The sequence below is a fragment of the Ornithorhynchus anatinus genome, chromosome 4 (genome assembly GCF_004115215.2).
Source record: "Ornithorhynchus anatinus isolate Pmale09 chromosome 4, mOrnAna1.pri.v4, whole genome shotgun sequence".
Taxonomy (NCBI): Eukaryota; Metazoa; Chordata; class Mammalia; order Monotremata; family Ornithorhynchidae; genus Ornithorhynchus; species Ornithorhynchus anatinus.
This window is the reverse complement of record NC_041731.1, coordinates 94806973-94821308: the sequence shown is the minus strand read 5'-3', so window position 1 is coordinate 94821308 and position 14336 is coordinate 94806973. Positions and strand designations below refer to the sequence as shown.

General features: G+C 44.6%; 1 protein-coding gene across 3 annotated transcripts in view; it reads right to left on the bottom strand.

Annotated features, from left to right (window-relative positions):
• The window catches only part of BCAR3 (BCAR3 adaptor protein, NSP family member), a 261311-nt gene that overhangs the window by 77650 nt on the left and 169325 nt on the right, over nucleotides 1-14336 (bottom strand). The gene's annotated exons all lie outside the window — the stretch shown is intronic.

The window sequence follows — 14336 nt, the reverse complement described above, 5'->3', positions numbered from 1 at the left end:
TTGGGGTGGATGGAGCAGTATCAAATGGGGATCAACAGGCTAGAACACAATCCCGACCAAAAATCCTTACACCTGTGCCTGGGAACAGGACCTTAATTGGAGACCGATGGTCACAGGAAACAGTCAATCAGTTTCATCACTTCTTTAACACAAAAAACCCTTTCAGTCTGTGAATGGAGGCTTTGTACAGCTCTCTCTCAGCCACAGGCTAATAAAGATGTCAAATGGCCTCTCCAGCCAGGTTCCTGTGGCACGGACACTGGGGTCATTCAAGAAACAATCACGTGCCATCTGGAGAGTCTGAAAAGGAAATTGCCTCCGAGGGTCAAACAGCAGAGTCTGGCTCCCAGAGACCGGCATGCCATCCCACTCACATGCACTAAATTCATAAGAACTCAGATTTGTCTTCTGGCTAGCCACAGAACTTATTCCTTGATTGCACTGAAAAGAAGCAGGCTGGCAGCATTACAGTAATCTTGGTTGGGGTTTGGGGATTTTGATGGGCTTAAAATTAAAAAAGATGAAACAAATGGGAATACCCTCTTTTTTTTTTAAAAAAAAATGGCATTTGTTAAACACTTACTATGTGTCCAGCACTGTTCTAGGGGCTGGGGTAGATACAAGTTAATCATGCTGGATAGAGTCTCTGTCCCCTTTGGGCTCACAATCTAGTTCTGTATTGAATCTCCATTTTGCAGATGAGGAAACTGAGGCACAGATAAGTTACCTACCCAAGATCATACAGCAAACAAGTGGCAGAGCCAGGATTAGAACCCAGGCCTTCTGGCTGCCCAGGGGCTGTGCTTCCCATCAAGTGACTTAATTAGTGGTACTTAATGACCATTTACTGTATGCAGAGTCTTGTACAAAGCACTTGGGAAAGTACAACAGAGTTGGGAGACGCATTCCACATTCCTTGCCCACATGATATTAGCATTTGAGCACCCTCTCCAGAATACACTTGCTCCCAGGAATGAATTTTCCATTCTCCTTTTGATATTTAAGCAAACCACTCATTCTTAACCATCTTGGGTCACTGATCAGTGGAAAAAAAAACCCTTCCGGTTTTTAAGCAATCTGAGAAATATTAAGTCTTATTTGTATACCTTATTCACCCACCCTCAGCCCCAAAGCACTTAAGGTACATATCCGTAATGTATTTAAATGTCTCTCTCCCATCTACACTCTAATCTCCTTGTGGGCAGAGAACAAGGGTAGACACAGGGGAATCAGGTTGTCCCACGTGGGGCTCACAGTCTTAATCCCCATTTTACAGATGAGGGAACTGAGGCACAGAGAAGTGAAGTGACTTGCCCACAGTCACACAGCTGACAAGTGGCAGGGCTGGGACTGACTCTAACTCTGACTCTAAAGCCCTTGCTCTTTCCACTGAGCCACGCTGCCCACTCGACCTCTCTGTGCCTCAGTTTCCTCATCAGAAATACAGGGAGATGAAACCTACTCTTCCTCCCTCTTAGACTGTGAACCCCAACGAGAACATGGACTGTGTTTAGCACTGTCTTGACACACAGTAAGTGCTTAATAGAGAAGCCTGAGAAGTAGCATGGCTCAGTGGAAAGAGCACGGGCTTGGGACTCAGAGGTCATGGGTTCGAATCCTGGCTCTGTCACTTGTCAGCTGTGTGACTGAGCAAGTCACTTAACTTCTCTGTGCCTAAATTACCTCATCTGTAAAATGGGGATTAAAACTGTGAGCCTCACATGGGACAACCTGATCAAGCTGTATCTGCCCCAGCGCTTAGAACAGTGCTCTGCAATAATAATAATGTTGGTATTTGTTAAGCGCTTACTATGTGCCGAGCACTGTTCTAAGCGCTGGGGTAAACACGGGGAATCAGGTTGTCCCACGTGGGGCTCACCGTCTTCATCCCCATTTTACAGATGAGGGAACTGAGGCACAGAGAAGTTAAGTGACTTGCCCACAGTCACACAGCTGACAAGTGGCAGAGCTGGGATTCAAACTCATGAGCCCTGACTCCAAAGCTCTTTGCTCTTTCCACTGCGCCACGCTGCTTCTCTTACATAGTAAGCGCTAACAAATACCAACATTAATAAATACTATTACTTGTCTTTATCTAAATGTTGTTGATCTTGGAAAACTTGATCTAAAGGCAGGATAAACCACTGCAGAAAGGGGGAAAGCCCTGGGAACCAAACAGCGTGGCTCAGTGGAAAGAGCCAGAGGTCATGGGTTCGAATTCAGCTCAGCCACTTATCAGCTGTGTGACTTTGGGCAAGTCACTTAAATTATTGGTGCCTCAGTTACCTCATCTGTAAAATGGGGATGAAGACTGTGAGCCCCACGTGGGACCACCTGATTCCCCTGTGTCTACCCCAGTGCTTAGAACAGTGCCTGGCACATAGTAAGCGATTAACAAATACCAACATTATTATTACTTTTTAAGCTCTTCCAGGCCCAGATCAGCTCTTTCTGAATTATTACAGCATTTTCTTCCCTGGCTTCCCTGCCTCCTTCAATCAATGTCCCATCAATCAATGGTACTTATTGAGCACTTACTGCATGCAGAGGTCTGTCCTAAGCGCTTGGGAGACTACAATACAACAGAGTTAGCTGACACATGCCCTGACCACGAGCATCATCATGGTAGTCCCCACTCCACTGTGGAATTGTGCCCACCAACTCCTTTGTCCTGTACTCTCCCTAGCGCTTAGAAGAGTGCTCTGCACACAGGAAGCGCTGGATAAATACCATGGCTCGAAGGATGATATTTGGCTCGTGTTCTCAAAATGATCAGCCTCTCCTCACTCCCTTTGTGTCGGTTGCATTTTCCCCTTTCTCTCTCTTGTTTTTTTTTTCCTGGCCAGTCTCTGATACTGCATCCACTGCGCTCCTCTTCCTTGATCGACCTCTCTCTCATCTCTCAAATCATATTTCCAAGTCCACCCCTTCTGAAGATGAAAGGATTTTCAACTCTCATAGGGCCAGATTGCTATGCCCTTTCCCCTCAGAATACCCCTTACCTGCTCACTGACTTAATCTGGAACCAGCAAATACCTATTAAGTGAAGAAGGCTTTTAAAGGCTGCTATGGAACAATCCCCATCAAGGGCTGTTTATGGTTATTCCCCCTTGTTGGGAGGAAGGGGGGGGGTGTGTGCCCTAACATCAAAGGCTCTCTTCCTCCACACCCTCCCTTTCCTCTCCTCAAGCCTACAATTGCAGGACCTACTTTTGTGGAAAAGAATGTATCTTAAGTGTTTGTATTTACTTAGGTGTGTTTTTGCTCTGCACACAGTGCGAACTCAATAAATAAAATTGATTGATTCTCTCTGAAATGAGGAACACTTACAATTTAGATGCAGAGTCCTCTGTTTCTGTATATCTCCATGATTCTATTTATCTTGATGTTTTGTTTTGCTTTGCTCTGTCTCCCCAGTTTAGACTGTGAGCCCGTTATTGGGCAGGGATTGTCTCTATCTGTTGCCCGAATTGTACATTCCAAGCGCTTAACAGTACATGCCAAGTGCTCTGCACATAGTAAGCGCTCAATAAATACTACTGAATGAATGTTTCTGTCTAAAAAACTTCGCCGATCCCCCTGTACAAAATGTCTTAGATCTTGTATTCTCCCAAGTCCTTAGTACAGTGCTTTGCACACAGTAAGCGCTCAATAAATACGACTGAATGACAGATCTTCCTTAAGTTCTGTTACATGCTGTAGGAATGTAATAAATATTTGGGTAATTATGAGCAGAAACTGAATGCCAAAGCGGAGAAATTCTTCAGGCTGCTGCAACTGATTGACACTAGAGGGCAGGGTTCAACCACCAACCACTCCAAAGCCTAACATTAGGGACAACTTCCAAATTCTTCCTCCTAAAAATGAAATAAAATCTCCCCCGTTTTAACCAAAGATGAACTGCTGGATTCTGACCGGTGGAAAGCTGTTGTTGTCAGAATTCCCCTTTAGAAAGCTATGGCAACTTGGGAAAAAATTTTCCACTGGGATTCAATACCTGCTCCCCTCCTACTTAAGACTATGAGCTCCCATTGGGACCTATCTTGAATTTACCTTAGCGCATAGTAAATGCTTAACAAATAGCACAATTATTATTCTCCTGAAGATGGAGAGGGGAGCTTGTCTCAAACTCTGGTATTAAAAGTCCTCTCCCCAACTTTCCCAGGAAAGGCATCAGAAGGCAATATTAAACAGCCAAGTGACCAACCATGCTGAGACTACAGTGTAAGCTCATTGTGGGCAGGAGGTATGTGTCATAATAATAATAATGTTGGTATTTGTTAAGCACTTACTATGTGCAGAGCACTGTTCTAAGCGCTGAGGTAGACACAGGGGAATCAGGTGGTCCCACGTGGGGCTCACAGTCTTAATCCCCATTTTACAGATGAGGTAACTGAGGCACAGAGAAATTAAGTGACTCGCCCACAGTCACACAGCTGACAAGTGGCAGAGCCAGGATTCGAATCCATGACCTCTGATTCCAAAGCCCGTGCTCTTTTCACTGGGCCACGCTGCTTCTCTCATACTGTACCCTCCTGAGCGCTTAGTACAGTGTTCTGCACAGAGTAAGTGCTCAATAAATATGATTGACTGACTGTTCTTTCCTGGGAGACTCATTCATTCATTCATTCAATAGTATTTATTGAGCGCTTACTATGTGCAGAGCAATGTACTAAGCGCTTGGAATGTACAAGTATTTATTCAATCGTTCTTACTGAAAGCTTACTGTGTGCATAGCACTATGTTAAGCTCTTGGGACAGAACAATATAACAATGAACTGAGGAGTTCCCTGCCCAACATGAGTTTACATTCTAGAGAGGACACAAGGAGGTCTCTCCCTTCCTGATTGCTATCATTTAACAATCAGTGCTGTAACAATAGTTAGGTTTAATGAGATGAGATTACTAATAAAATGCTGGTCACTATGCCTATTGAGTCTTAGAGGCAAATTTAGTGTAAGATTTCTGAATCTAGCACATCTACAGGGGAGTTGTGCAAGGCTCACAGTTACGGCAAAGTGCAAGATAAGTGATTTCTGCAATGACGCGTTTCGCCATCGGAATGCTAGTGTAAACACACCCCAAGACACTTTGAGATTATCAAAGCACTCATACTCCAGAAAATTAGATGTTACTGGGCGGACAGGGAAATCTGTATTTTCACAAACTCTCCAGAGAATTATCTCCAAGCCCCTTTTAAAAGGAGGCAGATAAAAGTTTCTATTCGATTTACAGACACCCTTGTTTTCTGCCTGCAAAGCTGTCTCTTCATCCCAGACCAGCACTCCTCCTCTAGGTTCCTTCCTTCCATTCTTACACTTTCTGATAGAGCGCTTAGTTCACCGTAAATTCGCTTTGCACACAGTAAGCGCTCAATACATAGGATTTAAAGCCATGCTATTTCACATACCTCACTCTAATTTTTCTCCACTCTAAGACGATAGAGCCAAAAAAGGGAAGACTCTCTCTTCTCCCTCCTCATCAAGCCTTATTGTCAATTATTGTCTCTTTCTCAGATGGACCACACCCAAGCTCTAAAGCAACCACACAACTGATAAGAGAAGAAAGAAAACCATGAAAAGAGAATACTAAGAGTTTGCTGTGGAATACTCACTCCTAGAATCTCCATCCGGGAGATCTGGTAGGTCTGATATGCAGCTCCATTTCTCAGAAACATTGACTAAATACAGTTCTACAGAACTGCAAAAGGCAATATGATAAAGCAGATCTCCATTGATGGTTTCGCCTAGCAGACACTGGGTTTATTTTGTTTTTGTTTGTTCTACAGATCAAACAGGGAGGGACAAACCCCGTGGCCAGAGATACAATTGCCTGGTATCCTCTGGCTTAAAGTGCAAAATCTGCTAGTTGAGCCACGCCCCAAGATGGCAGTTGATTTTGGCTTCACAAACTTTGCCTGTCTGAAAGCTCGATACATTTTCCTACTCTCATGGTTCTTCTGCAGCAGAAAAACAAATATTAGGGACTTCAAAGGTTTTGTTTTGGAGAAGTAGCATGGTCTGGTGGAGAAAGCATAGGCCAGGGAGTCAAGAGATCTGGGTTGTAATCCTGCCCCTGCCCTTGCCTGCTGTGTGACCTTGGGCAAGTCACTTCTCTGTGCCCCAGTTTCCTCATCTATAAAGTGGGGGTTCAATCCCTGTTCTCCATCCCACATAGACTGTGAGCCCCACTGGGGCTTCAGACTATTCCTGGTCTGATTATCTTATATCCACCCCAGTACTTAATACTGTGCTTAACAAAATACCACAATTTTAATACCTGATTTTTTCTTGGGTATGATTTCCAGATTTCAAGCCCCTTTTCTGACTTTACATCTATTTCAGATATATTAAGCTTATTTTTTGTCTTTTGGGCACCAGAAAACCTCACAGGAATAATCACAGTTTGTGCTGTTGGTGTAATAATAATAATAATAATAATAATAATAATAAAAATGTTGGTATTTGTTAAGCGCTTACTATGTGCAGTACACTGTTCTAAGCGCTGGGGTAGATACAGAGTAATCAGGTTGTCCCACGTGAGGTTCACAGTTAACCCCCATTTTACAGATGAGGTAACTGAGGCACAGAGAAGTGAAGTGACTTGCCCACAGTCACCCAGCTGACAAGTGGCAGAGCCGGGATTAGAACCCATGACCTCTGACTCCGAGGCCCAGGCTCTTTCCTCTGAGCCAAACTGCTTCCCCAAGGTGTAGGAGAGAAGGGAATGAGTGGGTGACTCTAATTTAGTTCTTCTGAATGTGAGTACCAGAACTCCAAAACTGAAAGGTTCTACACTCACAGCTGGTTCAGTTTGATCTCTCTGTCCCCACAGGGGGAAATAGGGTTTGCTCTGGATGTGCAGACTTGGGCAAAAACCATCAAATCCTCTAGTCTGTAAACTCTTTGGGGGCAGATATAAACAACTCTGTTATATTGTACTCTCCCAAGCGCTTAATACAGCACTCAATAAATACGAAAGCCAGCCCCCAAATCTGTTATTTTAGTTCGCGTAATGTGTTACCTCTCCCAGAATGCACAGTATGCTATTGTTCTGGACAGCCTCTTTCATGATTTTTGTGAGTTGGCTGATTCATAGGGCAACACATCCCAGCTGCGAAGCCACTAGGAGGGTCGTTCTACCCAAGACAGATTGATCTGGGCAGAATTTATGCTAAAAATAGCATTTCCAAAAAATCTGCACCTCCTTCCCGCCTTTCCTGTTTGGCTTCGTTGGACTCACACTCAAATGCCTCCCTTGCTCATCCAATGAAATGCCATTCCCCTCTTGGAATGAAAGAGCCTTCTCAAAGAGCTATTTAACTGCCGCAGCCATAATGTGAGCACAAAGAAAGAGTCTGAAGTCACAGCGCCACTTCTCAGTGTTTAAGTCTCCAACACACCAGTGTGCTGCTCTTGGAACTGGCTTTAGCATAATTACTCTTCTTTTAATCTGCTAGATGAGCTAATGCATCAACATTCCAAAGGAAAGAAATTGCTTTTTGAGATCCCAGCACAGGAAACTCTGTTCCATGTGGAATAAGACCTTCTCGTAAAGGAACATTTCAGGGCAGTAACAGCTCAAAAAGGAAGGGGGGGGGGGGAATTCTCTCTGCGTGGATGCTGTTCAGCAGAATTGATGGGAAGAGGAATCTAAATGGTTGGTTTTCTTTGGGGGTGAATTCCAGTTGTTTCTTTATGTGCCTCTAAAGTGATCTCAATTAAAAAATAAACATTTATATAGATTTTGGAATTGCTAGGTGGTGCTTTTTTAACTGCATTTAGTGTATTTCTTATTAGATTTTATTTCCTCAGATTGAATAAAATGTCAATTTTATTTGAAGGTTTGGTAAATCTGGGTTGCCTCTACCTCTGGAAGACAGAAGTGTTCATGTTTTCCAGCACTCCAAGTGGGGGCTGGGAATTGCTATTATTATTAAAGTGCTTACTACGTACCAGGCACTGTACTAAGCGCTGGCATAGAACATGTTAATTGGGTTGGACACAGTCCATGTCCCACAAGGGGTTCACAGTCAACCCCATTTTACAGATGAGAGGACTGAGGCCCAGAGAAATTAATAATAATAATAATAATAATAATAATAATAATAATAACAGTACTAATAATAATGGTATTTGTTAAGCGCTTATGATGTGCAAAGTACTGTTCTAAGTGCAGGAGGGGATACAAGGTGATCAGATTGTCCCACGTGGGGCTCACAGTCTTAATCACCATTTTACAAATGAGGGAACTGAGGCACAGAGAAGTTAAGTGACTTGCCCAAAGTCACACAGCTGAGAAGTGGCGGAGCTGGAATTAGAACCCATGACCTCTGACTAAGTGACTTGCCCAAGGTCACGCAGCAGACAAGTGGCAGAGCTGGGATCAGAACCAGTTAACTGGGTTGGACACAGTCTCTGTTCCATATGTGACTCACAATTTAAGTAGGAGAGGGAACATATATTGAGTTTCCATTTTACTGATGAGGAAATGGAGGCACAGACAAGTTAAGTTACTTGTCCAAGGTCACGTAGCAGGCGAGCAGCAGATCTGGGATTAGAACCCAGGTCCTCTGACTCTCAGGCTCGTGCTCTTTCCACTAGACCATGCTGCTTCCACTGAGCTCACAGCTGTCACTGTCACTTCCCAACTGACAGAGTTCTGGTTGGAGAACTCTGGGGAGCAGATCATGATGGAAATGACAGTGGAATAGGGCCCTGAAGGCCTAAAATCTAGGAGGTCTCTGCAAATCACTTAACTGCTTAGCTTCTATCTCGGTTTACTCAACTGTAAAATGGGGATTAAACTGCCTTTCCTCCCTCCAGCTTAGACTCTGAGGATCAAGTGGGAAAAACAAGGACTACAACCGATCTGCTTACGGGCAGAGTTAAGTGCAGTGCTTGGCACATAGTGTGCCCTTGACAAATACAATTGTTATTATTAGTAGTAGCACGAATACTACTACTACTGATGATGATGATAATAATAAAATAATCATCATCATCATCATTAAAGGACATCCCAAGTCAGAAACACAAGGGATGGGGGGAGTGTGAGGAATGAATTTTCTACCAGCTGTCAAGAGACCCACTTGCAGATTCTAATCTAAGTCACCAGGGAAGCATTAGTGGTTTGGGGGAGACAGGCCAGAATCGATGTGAGAGAGAGAGAGGGAGGGAGGGAGGGAGACAGTCACACATCCAATCTGTGGTTTAAATGACAAAAGGTCTCCTGCACAAAAATAAAATGAATTTAAGCAAAAGTGGGGGAAACCAGGAGAGGATGGAGAAAGAGTCCCTTGTCCCCATTTTGTTTTCCAGTCTCCCAACTTCAGTTTTCGGCTGAATCCTGTCACTGGGGTCTAACTTCTAACAAGGGGCCACAGCACAGGGGATGAACTCTGGGAAAAAGGGCTGCGGAGAATTCCAAACAGCTCCGAGACCCAAGGAATCACATGATTCTCTTTTATACACGCTTAGAAGACTCAATGGTGGCTAGGCAACCAAAGAACTGGTCTTTTCTCAATGCCATATTAATAAGGCTGCAATCCAAACTGCACAGCAGGTCTGAAGGAGGACTCGGAATACAAATTAAGATTGATCTCGGCTTTGCATTAATTCTCCAACAAGCTCCCCTCCTTCAAATACTGCCTTCCCACCTCCTATTTCCCACCCACCCATCACTATTGCTAGTAGGGTGAGAAGCACAACTAGCTTCTTCTTTGGGGGGACTGATTCATGAGAAAATGTAGGTGACACAAACAATGTCTTGCTGGTTCTCTCCTCTATATATTGATCTTGTGGAAGCTAAGATAGAATCGGTTTCCTCCTCTAGACTGAATGCTCAATGTGGGCAGGGTTATATTGTGTTGTCCTCTCCCAAGCACTTAGTACAGTGGCTCTACACATAGTAAGTGCTTGATAAATATGATTGCTTGATGGATTAGAAAGCAAACGTGATCTCCATTGGATAGGAAAGCATACTAAAATAATGATCTGTTCATCACAAAAACACCGGGATGCCCTGACCAGCTAGTTTGCTCTCCTCGCCAATGGGAGAACCATCACTGGGATTATTTGCTGCTTGGTTGTTTGGCCCTGAGCCAGTCCTGAGGAAATCACCCTGGTTGATGCCACTCCCAGAGCTCCGAGCAGATTCTCGGAGGGGGCCGAGGTGGGGCGGCAGCCCAGAGGGTGCCCGAGATTGGGTGCCTCGGTGTTTGAGAGAAGCAACTTGGCGTAGTGGATAAAGCACAGGCCTGGGAGTCAGAAGGTCATCAGTTCTAATCCCGGCTCCACCACTTGTCTGCTGTGTGACCTTGGGCAAGTCACTTCACTTCTCTGTGTCTCAGTTTCCTCATCTGTAAAATGGGGATTAAGACTTGAGCCCCAAATGGGACAGGGATTATGTCCAATATGATTAATTTGTGTCCCCCCCAGTGCTTACAACAGTGCCTGGCACATAGTAAGTGCTTAACAGATACCACCCCCTCCAAAAAACCCCCAAAAAACAAGTACGTGTTCCTCGGGGATTTTGGAGGGAGTTAACATCCAAATCTAGAAAGCTTACAGAAGCTGTCAAAAAAAAAAAAAGGTATTTGTTAAAAGCTTGCTATGTGCCAGGCACTGTACTAAGCATTGGGGAGGATACAAGCAAATTGAGTTGGACACAGTCCCTGTCCCATGTAGGGCTCATAGTCTCAATTCCATTTTACAGATGAGGTAAAGGAGCCACAGAGAAGTGAAGTGACTTGCCCAAGGTCATACTGCAGAGATATGGCAGAGTCAGGATTAGAACCCAGGTCCTTCTGACTTCTAGGCCCGTGTTCTATCCCTTGCCCCATATGGGGCTCACAGCCTTAATCCCCATTTAAACTGAGGCACAGAGAAGTTAAGTGACTTGTCCAAGGCCACACAATAGACCAGTGGCAGAACTGGGATTAGAACACAGGTCTTTCTGACTCCCAGGCCTGTGCTCTTTCCAGAAAGCCACGCTGCTTCTCACAGAATATCCAATTCGTGTATGCCCGAGGGCTTTTCAAAAGGAGGCAAACTGAGAGAACGTGGTCCTAAATCAAAGAGACAAAGCATGGTCCTTCCCAGTACATTCTGGGTCACAACCTCATCTCCTCTGGATGAATCCACTGCTCTGGTCTAGGCAGTGGCCCTGTGTTGGCCTAAGGACCGCCAACTGGCTAGTCTAACAATAATAATAATAATAATAATGGTACTTGTTAAGCACTTACTAAGTGCCAGGCACTGTTCTAAGTGCTAGGGTGGATACAAGTTAATCAGATGGGCCACTATCCCGGTCCCCAATAGGGCTCACACTCTTAATCCCCATTTTACTGGGGTTTTAAGCTGGAGTGGATTTAGAAGGTTAAGGGAACAGTATGGCCCAGTGGAAAGAGAAGCAGCGTGGCTCCGTGGAAAGAGCCTGGGCTTGGGAGTCAGAGGTCATGGGTTCGAATCCTGGCTCTGCCACTTGTCAGCTGTGTGGCTGTGGGGAAGTCACTTATCTTCTCTGTGCCTCAGTTACCTCATCTGTAAAATGGGGATTAACTGTGAGCCGCAGGTGGGACAACCTGATTACCCTGTATCTTCCCCAGCACTTAGAACAGTGCTCTGCACATTGTAAGCACTTAACAAATACTAACATTATTAAAGAGGACGGGCCAGGGAGTCAGAAGGACCCAGGCTCCAATCCCTGCCCGCACAAATATCTGCTGTGTGACTTTGGGCAGAATCCATCTGTAGCACTCCAGGGTGAAAGCCCTCAATGGGTATGGGGAGTACAGAATGTGGTGATGTGAGAGGCTCCTTTCCTCCCAGGTGGAGGATGTCAACTCTTCAGAACACCCAGGTTTGTCTGTCCTCAACAGTCTGGGCCCTTCCACCTACTTGTTCCCTTCCTCCCACCTCTCGTCAGTGACATATGACCTAAGTGCTTAATACAGTAGAGCACTCAGTAGAGCAGTGGTGTGGCTTAGTGGAAAGAGCCCCCGTTTGGGAGTCAGAGGTCATGGGCTCTAATTCATTCATTCAATAGTATTTATTGAGCGCTTACTATGTGCAGAGCACTGTACTAAGCGCTTGGAATGTACAATTCGGCAACAGAAAGAAACAAACCCTGCCCAATGATGGGCTTCTGTTCCAACTCCACCACTTGTCATCTGTGTGATTTTGGGCAAGTCACTTAACTTCTCTGTGCCTCAATTCCCTCATCTGTAAAATGGGGATTAAGATTATGAGCCCAAGTGGGACAATCTGATAACCTTGTATCTATGCCAGCGCTTAGCACAGTACTTGGCACATAGTAAGTGCTTAACAAATACTATCATTATGATTGTTACAGTGCCCTGCACTCAGTAAGCACTCAATAAATAGGATTGAATGAATGAATGAACATATTCATTCAGCACTATTTATTGAGTGTTTCCTATGTGCAGGGCACTGTACTAAGCGCTTGGAATGAACAATTTGGCAACAGAGAGAGACAACCTCTGCCCAATAACGGGCTGACAATCTAAACATATACATATACATACACATGTCTGTGTATACACATATACATATACATAAACACCCTTTGGCATACTTCCTTTTATAAAAAGGGCTTTAGAAAAATCAATTCCCCTCCCCCTTGCCCCTCACAACCAGTCAATCAAGGCATGAGCACTCCAGCGCTCTGCAGCAACCAAAGGACAATAAACAACCTTGCCGCCATGGTGGTAGCACACTGATGTCCACTGTAAACTGTGAGCAGATTCAAACACAGGTCGAGACGTGAGAAATTTCTGAAACACCATCTATTAATCACCTGAAAATCTACAGTGCCTCTGCGAACATGCGGGCTCCAAAATCAATAGCATGGTGGTCAAATTGCGGGCAACTGCCCATTAGCCTTGTTAATAGATGGCAGGGATAGTCTGAATCAATGAAATTTACTGAAAATCCAGCCAGTTCCATGTTCTTCCCCGTCCACTAAACTTGTTACAAGTAGCCAAGAGGGTTTTTCTCTTAATCCTCTTCCCCTGCCCTTCTCTGTGGAATGCTAATGGAGAGGCAGAGTGGCTAGAAAGCAAGAAGAGGAAGGAACGGATAAATACTATTAGGGAAGCAGTGTGGCCTAATGGAAAGGCCACACTGGTCTTGGAATCAGAGGAACTGGGTTCTAATCTTGGCTCTGCCACTTACTGGTATGTGACCTTGGTCAGGGCACTTAACTTCATGTTGTCTCATTTCCCTCATCTGCAAAATGGGGATTCATTGTCCACCCTCCTACTTAAGACTGTGAAACCCGAGTGGGACCTGATTATTTTGTACCTATCCCAGCGCTTAACACATAGTAATTGCCCAACATATACCACAATTATTATTAGAGAAAAAGGAAGGATGAGTGGGTAATCATCTTACAGATTGCCTGGCCCTATCTAGAAAGGCAAGGGAAATCTCAATGCCAAGCAGCATGGCGTAGTGGATAGAGCATGAGCCTGGGAGTCAAGAAGGTAACAGATTCTAATCCCGGCTCTGCCACTTGTCTGCTGTGTGACCTTGGGCAAGTCACATCGCTTCTCTGTACCTCATTTACCTCCTCTGTAAAATGGGGGTTGAGACAGTGAGCTCCACATGGGACGGGGACTGTGTCCAACTCGATTTGCTTGTATCCACCCCAGCACTTAATACAGGGACAGAGAAAGCACTTAACAAATACCGTCATTATTATTATAACTTCAGGCAATTCATACAATGGGAAGGTACACTTTCTGGTCACTACTGTGTTTTCTATCTGCTCTCTGTCCTGGCTGACATCATTTTTCCACCACTGAGAGCCTCTTGAGAGAGTCCCAAGAAAACAGAGGGGCTCAGCAAAGATCTGAAAACACAGGGAGCCAGGCTCTCCCCGTGAGCATTTATTGCCTCTCAAGAACATCCCATTACCCGAATGGGCTTTGTTCCAACCCATCCCAGGCTGGTTATCACCTGCACAAGCAACTGGATAAAGAATGTTATCACTTCCTTTTCAGAAGGAGATGAGCATGTTTAAATTCTGGAGAATGGTGTTTAAAACAATGCACCAGGAAAAAGAAATTCTCCTTATAAGGATGGGAAGACTGAGAGTCTTGAAATGCCAATCAATAAATTAATGGTATGCACTGAGCACTTACTGTGTGCAGAGCACTGTACTAAACACCTGGGAGAGTACAACATAACAGAGTTGGTAGATAGGTTTCCTGTCCACATCAAGCAGAAAAGAACATCACTGCCCATCTCACCTAAGACAAGCTAGGGATTTATTAATAATAATGATAGTGGCATTTGTTAAATACTTACCAT